The following is a 13616-nucleotide window of genomic DNA, read 5'->3' as shown; positions in this document are numbered from 1 at the left end:
GAATTTCGTCTCCTGTTTCATCCTCAACGTTTCGCTATTCGATCAGTCTCTATTGTATTAAACGAAAATCCCAAACGACGATAAAACTGGAATCAGACGAAAGAGAAGGGAAAGAGTCGTGTAAAAGGACGAGACGAGACCGGGATAATAGCATAATCCGTGCGTCGACTTTGAATTCCTCGAACGTTACTTCTCCCACCGAGTTTATTTCCCACGTTTCCCGTTTGCTCGCTGAAAATGTACAACGCGCATCAATACGAAACGTTTCCCGTCTGACGCGGCTCCCATTAAACCGTCCTCGAAGAAACAAGGTTCGCGCAATACCACCGCTAGCCCTCGCGACGACGTGTCGAAGAAACGACAGGCTTGAGGTTGGCTGGAAAAGCGAAACAGAATTGTTCGACGGTATACGAAGAATATAGGGATAGAGATGGTAGGCGTATGCACGCGGTTGTCGTCGTGGATAGGGGGGAAATGGAATTCAATTTAAACTTATTTTTGTCCCTGCCAGATCCGAAATGATAAATTTAAATCGAGGAATAAAATATAAAATTGCTTCTGCCAACCGATCATCGATGGCCCTGGGCGCTAACCATTCTTTATTCTACGTAGATATTTACCCCGCAGCCCGGAACGATCTTTTTAAGCTCGAGAGAATCTTGTACGAAAAATTCTCATTGCCACGAAAAGAATAAAAATGCCGAAATACCGCTCCTCATACTCTCGAACAATTACAATGATCGTTTTCGAACAGGTGTGTACTGTTATTATTGTTATTATTATTATTATTAGATGTGAGCTCGATAACCCTCCGGGTGGATTACATACCAGTACAATGTTTATTTTTGCTACGTTTATATTTGCGCTACAAAATAACCGTTCCAAATATTCCGTTCGCGTGGGTGGAATAGCCGACCAGACGATACAGAGACGCGTGTTTCGAATTTCGCGATCGCCATTATCGCGCCACGCGGCCAAGATACCCGCACATATTTATTAATAAGGTTTCTCTATTGTCGACCGAAGGAACATTCATTTAGCGCGATGGGGCACGGTCGCGCGCGCACTCACGTTCCCGCCAGTAATTAATAGTCGATGCCGCGATAAAACGCAAAATTAATTACGTCGTACGGTGAAGAATAGCGCAGCGCCACCCGCCAAGGTTTACAGCGATCGCGTCTGCGTAATCTCTGCGATCGTCGAGCCAATATCACCGTTCAAATTCCTCCCGTTGACAGCCACGATGTTTATCTTTTCGTTAAACAATTACCAGTGATTTATTCGAAACGTGAAATTTCTCTCGAATTTCGATCCGGTACAAACGACGGGAGGATGAAACCGTTGAGATCGGATTAGACGATCGCCGAAAAGATTCCGGGATAGCGAGCGAACGATCGAAATCACCGGGACGACAAGAGAATCCGATGGGTCGGTGCCGATCGAAACAGCTACCACTCGAAATCCGCCCCTTTTCTATTTCGTCGGCCCCCGCTAATCGTAACGACGAGAATGTTACGGAGGAAAGTTCGCGTACGCGTTTCGAAGTGCTCCGGAGTCGAGGTAAAATCGACGCGGCGAACGCGATACACTTTTCTCGGTAGGCAATATTCATAAATCACTCTACAGCCCACCCCGGGCATTCTCCTACCCCTCTTATATACGCTTAGAATAAGCACCCCTTTTCCTGATAGAGGGATGCAGCGCCGGGGTCAACTCCCTTCTCCGTCCATCCTCTTCCAGCCAAAGAAAGGCCGAGCAACCAAAGAGAGATAGAAGCGACGACTCTTTCCGGCGGAAAAAGGAAACTCTGTGGATAGAAAGAGAGAGGAAAGGCTACGGCACTGTGTAGCCGAAGACGGCGTTACTTGGTGCTACAGGACTCGCTGAGAGTGGGTGGTCTCAGATTCTATTAAGATCTCAGTAAGTCTTGTTACACGGAGAGGCCACGCCGCAAATCTCGCAATAAAACAGCCACCGGTATAACACCGATTCGAGGGACCGTCTCGAACGAGTAGAGGCTGGATCTCTCGTTGGTTCCTTTGCTGAGTGCCTAGTGTGGCGTCGACGGTGCCGACGCTGTCTGCAACGTCGCCGTCTTCTCGAATACCCGTTGCCAAACACCCGCACCAGGGGGTCCATTCTCCGCGTGGATGCGGCACGTACACGAGAATCGGAAACGGAAGTTTCGGTTAATCCGGGCAGAAAGCTGCGGCTAACGGTTATCCCATCCCTTCCTCCCGAACCGCTTTAAATCGCTCGCTCTTTGATCTAAATAACTCACGGGCCAACTTTTGTTCGATCTTTTGGAAATCTATCACGCGACATAGGGCACCCATCTCTCGTATGCAAATGTGTAAGATGATTGTAGAAGTTGGATAAGTTTAATCTTATTAAACGGCGGATGAAAGAACGTTTAAAGATAAGCGATATGAAGAAACAATAATTTTGGAAATCGAAATTATAATATTATACAAAATCGATGAATAGATGTAATAGGTATCCTAGAAATTGTTGTTACGATTTGATAAAATATGTCTAATACAGATGTTATCAACGCTCGTACAAGCAAGTGAGAATTTTAAACTTTGTTTCGTCTACCACTGTATAATACTCTTCGATCTCGGTGTCCCGACGTTCCTTTACCTTGATATGGGACCCGGTGAACGTGAGACAGAAATTATACATAGATGCGTTTTTTACGATAACCGAAGAATGAGACGTTCTTGGGATATCTGAATTTTAAAGCGACAGATCAATTTGATAATCTCTGCAGAAGAATCGAAGTCAGACTCGAGATAAGACGTAAGGAATAACACTCATGTTCGTTGGATCAGGAGCAAAATCCACGTCACGTGATTGATTCGACGTAACAAAACAACGGATTAAGAAAGAACGATTCGTGTCCACGGGTTGACGAAACACGAAGAGAATTTCAAGTAAGCCATCGAACCGATTTCTCGTGTACAAAAGGAGCAAACCGTTCGACTTGTATTCCATATTCCGCGCTCCATCCTCGATAAAAGACTTTACTATCCGCCGCAAGAATAATCCTGGACAAATAACGCGGAACTGTATAAGCGAGACAATAGAAGCTTAAAAGGTAAATATGAAGATCGATGACGCGAGCGCAGGAAGCAGCGGCGAGGCAAGAATCGTGCGCTGAAGAGGATCGAACGCGAGCCAGGCGGAAGGGGAGGGTCGGCCTCCGGGCAAGGGTCCGAAATCAATCAAAACATTAATTGAAAGAGCCGAGAAGACAACGGCGCCCGTTCGGCTAAGGCGGTAGCTACGGATAGTCTTGATAATCGAAAGATATCCTGGCCAATAGACGGCACCGCCCGACCAACGACTACCAGAAAGCGAGAGAGAGAGAGAGAGAGAGAGTACGAAGAATCGAGAGTGAGGGTGGATAGAAAGAAACAAGGACGGACAAACACAGAGATAGGTAGAGCAAGTACCAGAGCGTCGAGCAAGAGGATGGAACTTTCTTCCTTGTTCGTTTGTGTTCGAGATCAGTCGAGGAAAGAATCGGAGAAGGGGGAAGAAAATTCGCGGCACGAAGACAGACGGTAGAGCCGCGCGACGACCGATAGCGAACAGCCGTGTCGAGGCGATGCGGGAGAGAAACGTTTAACAATGGGAACAAAATCTTTTTAACCCGTTGACACGAAACAAACCGTCGTTGTTTGCGGTTTAGGATACAGATGCTCGTCTATGCCGCGAATCGGAACGACGTCAAGCGTTACAGAGACGTAGATTTTATACGCGTCGCGCGATGACGATCGCGTACGATCGGATGGTAAACCCTGAGAGAAAACCCAAGGCAGAAGCAGAAAAATTGTTTATCGGCCTGGTAAACTCGATCATTCTGGTTAGTTGATTCGATTCGTTCGTAATGTACCGCAACCGCTGCTAATAGTACACGGACAGTTAATGAACGCGATCTCTATTCAATTGTGGACTGGCGTTATTAGTAGAAGCGAGCGTAGCCGCTTTATTAATTAATGAATCGATTTTAGTCGGTGGCCGGTTAATTATTCAACGTCGGTCGGCATCGGTGCAACTGCAAATGGTTCTTTAATGATCAGGGGAACACAGCGATATTGCGCGTTGCCACCGACCGCTCTCTTCCTTCTATTCCGCACCGTTGTATCCCATTCTACCTCCGTTTTGTTACCGTTCTGTCCGTGTGGATCGGATCCATCGCGCGTTACGTCCTGGCTTTACGTTCGATCGAACTTCGAGGACGCGAATCGTCACCGGAAATCATCACCGTTCATCGCAACGATCTCTCGAGTATCGATCAACGTTGTCGAAATTCGCGTAATCCACCGATTACTTTATCGGATTTCAAACGGCCGGTTGGAGAACAGAACGAATTAAAGTTTCAGTTAATTATATTCGCGTTCGCGTGCGGCAACAGACCGCCCCCACTCTACCCGTAGCGAAGGTAAGGTGGCAGGCGGAAAATTCGACCGGTCGCGGAGGCGGTTCGCCTCCCTAGAAGATTCTTGAGAAACGATGAAGCAAGAAATCATACGGATTGCGGAGAGATACTCGAGCCTTGTCTAAAAAATCTTGTAAATGGAATATCGGGGGCCGACGCCCAGAAGGACGCGGCACTGCCACCTGGCGGAGTGCCCAAGGACCCACGGGAAGCTTCAATCGCCGTAAAAGCAACGCCTCTGGATAGGAATGGGGAGCGAGGGAAAAGGGTGTGGGGTTAGAAGTTAACTTAGAAGTTCGCGGTGAATCGCGTGGGTGGGACGAGGACGGTGAGAGCGGACGTTCCCTCGGAACTAGTAAGAGAGAGACAGCGACGTTTGAACGATAAAGAGAGAGGGAGAGGAAACGAGAGACGATAGAAGAGGAAAGGATAGCGTACGATGGTCAGTCCCGGAGATACACGTTCGACCGGTGCACCCGACTTAAGAGGATTACATTTGATATTTCGATCGGGCAAAGTGGCTTTTTATTGGACATTCGCCTCGGAATTATCGCTGACGCGTGTCGAAAGACATTACGCGTGGCCGGCATTATTAAATTATATCGCAACTGACGGTCCCCTATAATTTCCTTGGTATCGCCGACAAATATCTCCTGCGAAAACGCATCACGTTGTCACGAAACGATCGGAGGAGATCGCCCTTGAAGATGTTCGGTTGCTTTTACAAAAACAACATTCCATCGTGTTCAACACGTAACGAACGGGGGAGGGAGCGGGGGGAAGGAAAAAGAACGGGAATAGGAGAGGAAAAAAGAAAAGAATCGAAAGAGCGTTAATTGCCGCATTATTGTGGTTCGGTGCGTAAGCACCGGTACAGAAACGCTTCAGATTCAATGCGAGCGGTGTACAAAAGGAACGAAAACACGAAGCAAGAGACAATTGCTGTGAATCGTGCCGCGTCTCTAGGCTGCAACGATGAAACGTTGTTACATACAATCGCGCCGTGGCTGCTGTTGGTGCTACAGCAGCAACAACATCGATGCGGCGCGACACGAGGCGTGGCGTCACGGTCATACTTCTGCTTTTAGCCGGAGCTAATTAGCTGCACCAATTTGTCGGTGTAAAATAAACGTTTGCCTCGCACGACCGTCTCCCTCGCTCCAATTTTCTCAATTTATTTGTGAGTTGTGTGGGGACCGGGGCAACGTCTTCGAACGTATACGTACACACAGACGATTGGAGCCTGACTGTGCATCACCCAAATGCCTCCTTTACCTCCGCCTCCGCCTCACAACCTCTGACAGCCCCCTGGCCTCCCTGCTCCTCCCTCGTTCGTCTACCGCGGACTTCAAACGAAATAATTAAGTCACTCCGTTCGGGAGGGCGACTAACGAGACCGCCGCCGCTACTAAAACTGGCGCCAATTATTGAAATTCAAACGACCGGATACCCTCGCGTCTCTGCCCGGTCGGGACGGCCAACGGACAGCCCCTTAGATATCCGGTGGCAATGGATCGTGGCCGAGCGTTCTGGAAGAGGGACAAAGACCAACGGAAGATATAGAGTGGAAATAGATAGATAAGAGATTCGATTACGTAACTTCCAGCATGGATCATTGAGTAAGCGTATATTAAGTATAAGATAAAAGAAAACGCGTTAATTTTACTTGTGAAAGTAATTACATCGCGGGATTTTAATTTCAAGATCAATCGTACACGATCGAGCTTAAGTCGCGAATAGTATTCTCATGAATGAAATTTTTTGTCTACAGCCGGGATGTGTGAGGAGGATAAACATCGGTTGCGAGACGTGTCGAAGTCAATTAAACCGAACGACCGGTGTCCCATTCGTAATAACAGGGGTATTGTGTTATGAACGCGTCGGAACGTCGCGACTCGCACGGTAATTCCGGTCGTTGGTTGAAAAAAGTCTCCCGTTGCCGCGAGTCAACTGTAATCGAGCGCCACCTTACGCTGAGAAAGTAAGCGTAGCAATGTGTCAGCATTTGACGGGATGCAGATTAAGCTCGCTTCTAAGGAATCGGTATTGCTAACGGCAACCATACGAACGCATTACGTTCGATGCTACCGGCGACAAGGACTAGTGCTCTTGAACCAAGACAGCGTCGATGACTAAACATCATGGTGAAGCACACGCATCAGGGCAAAAAAAATATCGGGAGCGATAATAGCCAACTATCACCGGTCTAACGCGCAATATCGTGGCAGCGTGTAATTTTCATCTTTCATTTGTCTCTCAACCGTTTTTTTCATTTCCCACCATTCGCATGCAAAGCGGATTACGCGGAATTTTATAACAATTTTCGAACGACGCGGATTGAGCGGGAACAAGCGCGAGCGCGCGCACGTTAATCGCACCACTATGGAAAGGGCAAATGCGGTTTTCACCGGAAGCCCCTGTTAAATTGAACGTGTGATCGCGGCCGGACTGGACTGGCCGAGTGGAACTAGTGAAATTTGAATTACACACCGCATTTCCAATTCCTCTCTGGCGTTTCGTTTTTATCACTCCAATTAGCGATTACATTAAAAACAAAAAGCCACGAGAGAGAGAGAGAGAGAGAGAGAGAGAGAAGAAATACTAGTGCATCAAGTGTCACTAGAAATTAACATCGTACAACGTATAACAATAATTTATTAAAATATTCGGAGACTTACCTAACAGAGTTCGAATCTCGAGCCAGTTTCCACGAGTACCTTGTGCCGAGCACGGTTCTCCAGATTCCCTCCGTCACGTGACACTACACCAGCTGCACAGAACAACGTTCACTATTTATCATTCGCCTCTCCATGAAACATCGAAACATTTATTTCAAGGTATGGAATTCGCTCGAATATACGGATCTTCGAAGATGTTTTCGATCGTGATCGCGATCCTGTTTACTCTACCGCGGAGCGAGACATCCCGCGTCCTTTAAACACGATAAACGCAGGATCTAGAAGCGGACGACAAGAGTCACGAAACCGCCCGCTCGGCGGTCAGTTGTAAACTACCGAGCACCGCGTGCGACCGCGGCACGCCACCGAAAGTGATAAATCCCCACTTCTACCTCCGCTCGCCCCTCCAGCCGCCCCACTCTCGTGCTTCTACCCCCACCCGTGTATTAAATTTCCACCCCTACGCCGCTGTTGCCAGCTTCCCCGCCACTGACTATCTCCCCACTCCGCATCAGTCGGACTCGACCGTCATCGCACCCGTATCCAAACCCGAGGAACTCGCGCGAGCCGAAACCCGTATTTGCACCCGCCATCAAACGCAACCCGCACTCGCTGCCCCACTCCGCGGCCGCCTATCATCGAACCATTTACGCTGCCGCGCAGTTTAACTGCTACTCGAGCGAAATTCTCAGCAACGAGGAGCAGGGTCCGCATTTCAAGCCGATTAAGACGACGATCAAAGCGCCAGAGTCATATCGGTTCGGAATATGTTGCCACGAGTCGAGTGCGCGGATTTGATTGGAAAAGAGAAGAAAAATAAGCGGATCATAACGGAGGTCTTTTTTTAAAAGGTCGATCGACGATTCGACATTTGACTTGCATATTTGATGTACGCTAATTAAAGGCCGGAATAACGAAGTCGATAGATGCGGGTCGTTGGACCTGCAAAAGAGAAACCTTGGTGGAAACGTTTCAATGATGCGCGATTTAATAACCACGCGGGTATCGCTCGTAGGAACAGAAGTCTCTAATTACCGTTCTTTCGAGGATAAACCAACGAAGGAATCGCTTTGTATCGCTGATGGAAGTGTGCGCATACAGAACTAAGCATACAGGCTAAAGAAAAAGAGAACGATAACAGGGGTGCAGAAAGAGAGTGATGGTGAAGCGAAAGAAAAAGAGAGAGAGAGCGAGAGAGAGAGAGAGGGAAGATTGTGTGGTGGATCGGAACCGGAGTCGAGAAATAGCAACGAAGGATTAACCACCGAAGCGGCGTGCTCGCATCGTAGAATTCCACCCCTAAAATCACCCCTACGAAACCCTACCATTCCTCGACGCGAGGCGAACGCAGGGATGGCATCCCTACTATATGTCCGGTTCGCCCGGTGGGAGACGCGTCTACCACCCCTACGAGGCCACACCTCCCATTACAAAAATTACACTGGTCGCTGATTTAGTGTTCTGCGCCGGTTCTTGGGGGTGTCCGCGGGGCAAAGCGAGGAACAGAGGCTCGGGAGCTGCCGTGGCGCGCGAGGGTACCTCGTGAGTTAGGGTGGGGACGTAAGTAATGAAAGGGTTGCCACCGGCTCCGAGAATCACGGAATCATTCGCCAGATTAAATTAGAAAGGCTACGACCTTTTTTCCACTCCCATACTATCCACACCTATGAGCTACCCTGCGAAATGGATTAGGCCATGTTTACTACCGCTATCGACGATGGTCTCTTTTAATTACCAGCTGATTTATGACTGGTCTCTGATTAAATCAGGGAGAAGAGTGGATTACGTACTCCCGCGAAATGACATTTCTCTGAAACTTGTTCGATTCGACGTTATACTTTTCTCCGTTCCGTCGTCGATTTACCCACCCGTTTTCCCGCCCACCGGCTCACCCATCCCATCTAACCCTCTCCCGAACGTTCCCGATCGGTGCGCGGCTAAATTTAACGTCCGCCAAGTTTCCGGTTCACGGGAAACGCGGCGCTCTATTTTTCGAATCGGGATTTCGACGCGTCGGTTTACAATCCGCATCCACCCTTTTTTCGACTGCTCGTCCCCTCCCCGCCCCCCTTTACTGGCATCACCGTCATCGATACCGCATGTACACGTACACACGTACCAGCGTTCCCTTTCCCTCTATTTCTCGCGAGAACGAAATGAAATTGGGGCGATTGCCAGGTTTCATCTGCAATCAGGAACGAAACTATCTATGTTGAATTTAATTTCCTAGAATGTTGCGGCAGGCCTGGCTGTCTGTGCTTTTAACTCGCGGTCGCCAACGCAGCTAGGCCTCCGCTGAACGAAAATCTCGTCGACTCGTGTCCCGTGTTGCTTCTCCCGCTTAAAAACGACTTTGCGTCGTGGGCGACCACCGAAACCAATGAGAATGGATTTTTTAAAAGCGAGCAAAATACGCACGGGGAATATACCGTGGAATCTCGTTTTCGAGCAGTCGGAGTCCGGCTTCTCGCGTCCATTACGAATGTTCGAGACGCGCGGCGCGTTTCCGAGCGACGAACCGCTAGCGTGGCTAGTTAGAAGGTGGAATAGACGAAAGATTTGAAGGAATAGAGATACGAGGAGGTATACGGAGATAGTAGCGGGGAAGTAACGAAGGGAAGAACGGGGAAAGGAGAAAGATCGGGATAGAGAAAACAGAGAGGAGAGGGGGAAGATGGGAAAGGTACTAATCACTTCTAGGGACTTTAATGGAGGTTTTCTGTACGCCGTCTACTTTGTCCACGACTTATACTACTTCGAACCGGTTGGAAGTAGAGTATTTGGGAGAAAAAGCAGTCGGAGAGTAGCGTTACGTGTATTAAACTAAACGGCACTCGGCTAGCTAGCTAGCTAACTCGCTCTCTCGCCTAACCAGACCAGCGAGAACTGCCTTGTCTCCCGAAGAAACGTTCCGTGTCGATGCCGAAATAAATTCTACGGCTGCCACCCGCATACCCCCGTGTGCCCGACCCATTCGAGTTTCGCCCCGAAACGGATTTATTTAGCGTTCGTTAATTAAGAGAGCCCCGCACACCGGTTCCAACTTCTAAATTCGATCGAGCTTTTCTTCGATAAAACCTAAATTTCCCGTAGTCACGCGATACACCCCTTCGTTCCCCCGTAATTGCCAGGATGTTGCTCCGAAACAGGGAACGCAATTCAACGTCCGTTCCCGTTAACGAGTCCGTAACGATAATTGCGTATTTGTTTTTCAGCATACCAGACTCGAAGTTTCTCGTTAGAAAATTCGACGTTCGTTCAAGAGAGATAGGTAGGTACTCGAAAATACCAATTGTCCGATTTTCACGTGCAATTTCCCCACCGGGCACGGCAAGCGAACTGGCAAAAATTTGATGGGCAAGTTTACCCGCTAACGCCAACGGAGCCTGGATATTGATATCCGGGCGAAGGCTTTCTCGATGAGCAAGAGGACAAACACGCGCGCGGAGAAACGTCCCGTGCCCCGTCTTCAAAGTTCCCACTCGACTCGAAGTGCATCCTCCTGTCTCTGTTCCGCCGAACATCCGTTCGTCCAATACGGGTAAAGGCAGCGCGCGTGTTTGCGCTCCGCACGCTCCGCTCCTGTGGATTTATTATGCATGGACCTGATGTATCGGACATCGGCCGGACAGCTACGTAGAGTGTGTCCGGGACCGTGTGTTAGTGCCGCTCAAGTGGCGTTGCCCATCAACGAAGGTAGACGTTACTCTCAAGAGTGGACCGGGAAAGGACGACTGGCGAAGGATAAAAAGAAAGACGGTGCGACTCGGTGGGAGTAGATGAGAGTAGAACGACTACCTCTGGCTCGCTTTCCTTCTCCACAGCTCCCTTTTCCTCGGAATTCTCTCTCCCTCTGCTGTCTGTCTGCGAGGTGAGTTCCATTCGTCTACCTCTAAGATTCCATCCCCTGTGACACGCGAGCCAACGCACGCCAATCGAATATATTTTCATTCCAGTCAACTGTCCGTTCTCAATAATTCGTTAATTACTCCCGAACGACTTGTTCTCGTGGCTCGAAGAGAAGTTACGCGCGCGTTTACCAGGTTAAACGTTTCACAGGGCCTGTGAACGATATCGTGCGCCGTTCGTTGTTTCGAAAGAACGTGCATCCTCTTAAATATTCTCGCTGTTTTGCGTCTCCGCGAGAAAATATTTGTGCAACGAGAGTTCGCGTCGTTGGTCATCCAATGCGAGTTCCTACACGCTCCGACCCGCTATTTCCCGTTATCCAAACACGTAGATACCCAGTTATCCTCCGCGTAACGTCAAATATTTTTTTGAGCGTGAACTCGGCAAACAACCGGTCAGTTTTTCGTCTATCAGGCGATACACGTCGCGCGAACCCGGATAGAATACATCGATCTAGGAAAACGCTGGTCGAGCCGTATCTGCCGTACAGAATCGCGGAGAAACAGCAGCACGCTACCGATACGCGTTGCGGATTTTGGAAGGACGCAGCCCGATGGCATCGATGCTCGTGTGGCACAGATACTGAGAGCTTTTCTGGAAGAGCAGGGGTCCATTAGCCGACTCGCCTGTCTTCTGAGTCCATTACAAGATGAGCCACCATCCCCCCGAGCGTCCTACCCTCCGTTTCCAACTTACTCAACGATACGGTACGATCTATACCTACTATATAGATACGTTCCTCCCTCTCGTGTCTTCTTCTCTTTCTCACTTTTCCACTCCTCCCCTACCTTTCTCCCAGCCTCTGGCATCCCTCCCACCCACTCAACTTCTCAATCCTTCTTGTCCGGCCTCTTAATCCTTTTTCTCGCAAATAGATAGTAGCGTAAAAGGTATCGGACATTACTTCATAGCGTCCTGTAATTACCGATCTCTTTACCCCTCCGCCTCCCTGTCCCCACCCCACAAGCTACGTATCCTGAACCGTAGATTAATACCAACGAAAGATACGCGTTTCGAAACGCCTCGAATACTCAGTCGAGAATCGTAGTAGCTTCAATGCGCAAACGTTACGCGTTGAGTTACGATTAATGTCCTTTATTCAGCGAATAACTCGACGATGGAGGACCGAATGAAAAACGACCGAGCATCGTTCGAGCGAAGAATAACGAGATACAGGATAGGTTGAATACACGACAATGCTCTGATATACATATGCTAGCGTGGCTAATCGTATTTCTGTAATAGAAGACAAGCAACGTGCGAGTGCAAGGGGCGCCCTAAATCATCGTGCGTCTAAGGACGGATCAGAGGATTACGTTGGAACGTTATACGTGGGAATGTCCAGGGTGAAACGAGACGCGCGAGGGCCGGCCCCGTCCCTTTTCACGCATTATTCGCCATAAAGTATGTACAAAAGAAGAGGATCGTCGAGATCGTGGCGCGTCGGCCGCACTTTCGTCGCTAGATCGGTCTCCGTGCACGGGGCTGCTACCGCTTCTCCGCTTTCTACCGCTTCGCTACTTGCTGCTGCGACGCTCCTTGATTTATTCACCCTCTGAATTTTTTACCGCGCCAACCTTTACCGGAGCCTCTGCGGACTTCGTTGCCCCAAACGAACTCGTACATCCTTCCAGTTGCTTCGGACACGATGTATTACCGCGCTCCTTTCAGCCCGCCTCTTTCCGCTCCCGTCAAGTCTCCTCGGACACAACCAGGCACACACACTTCGGGTAATTGAGTCTACGCACGTACGCGTCCCCTAAGAGCCACATGGAAATATTGGCTATGATAAAACGGGGGTTTGTTTAACGAGAAAACGGAACCAGCTCGTTAATAATACGCGACCTTTGTATACGTAATTATCGATCTCAATAATTGACCAGCCGATATGCGTAGGGTAAACGATACGAAGAGTGCGATGATCTTTGCTATAAAATAAAAGATCCGGAATATTGCATTTCTAGCTCTATCTCGCATCGCGTTTCCCTAAGAAATTTTCTGAATCTGTAACGATGCATTTGTCCAAGCTGCAACCTCTCCTTGCATTATGTATCTTTGTACGCGTCTTTAATTTTGATTTTCTCGCTTCCTTCGTCGATCTTCGTTAGAATTGCGATTGTATCGGATTAACGCGAATTTATTTTGAAGATTCGTATGGAAGCCCGATGATCGAATAAAGCAGAATAAGTAGACGAACGTTTATGGATCATCCCAGATTCCCCGAGAAGGAGAGATTTTCGCATTTATACAGGTACTCACTGTATCAGCAGCCTATAAGCAATTCTTAAGCCGTAACGAGCGTCTCTCGTTATCGATAAAACGATTCGATAAACGGTTACGGTTTCGCGGGTAGAAAAGGCGTAACGATAAATCGATGCGGCACGCGTATATACGCGATACGGCCCATGGGTGCGCTCATACGCGATAAAGGCGCGCACAGCCTGTCAATCAAGATGGTGGCGTGCGACGTCGATGCCGGGAGAGCAATAATTTCAAAAAATGCAATAATAGTGCGCGCGCGACTGGGACCGTAATGGATAAATTGCTGAGAGCCCGTCTGTACATACCGATAATACGAACAG

At 48.8% G+C, this 13616-nt stretch overlaps 1 protein-coding gene across 4 annotated transcripts in view; it reads right to left on the bottom strand.

Moving 5' to 3' along the window:
- LOC117206705 (LIM domain only protein 3-like) overlaps positions 1 to 13616 on the bottom strand; it is a 68581-nt gene that overhangs the window by 16603 nt on the left and 38362 nt on the right. For 3 of the 4 annotated variants that reach the window (XM_033446273.1, XM_033446271.1, XM_033446272.1), the window contains one exon: positions 7126 to 7217. The gene's annotated coding sequence lies outside the window, so the exon portion shown is untranslated. Of the gene's footprint in view, positions 1 to 7125; positions 7455 to 13616 lie in introns of those variants that run through there. The other variant, XM_033446274.1, reaches the window with a different exon arrangement.

The sequence above is a fragment of the Bombus bifarius genome, unplaced genomic scaffold, assembly GCF_011952205.1.
Source record: "Bombus bifarius isolate JDL3187 unplaced genomic scaffold, Bbif_JDL3187 scf7180000008008, whole genome shotgun sequence".
NCBI lineage: Eukaryota > Metazoa > Arthropoda > Insecta > Hymenoptera > Apidae > Bombus > Bombus bifarius.
The sequence above is the reverse complement of the archived record's forward strand: the minus strand, read 5'-3'. Positions and strand labels throughout refer to the sequence as shown.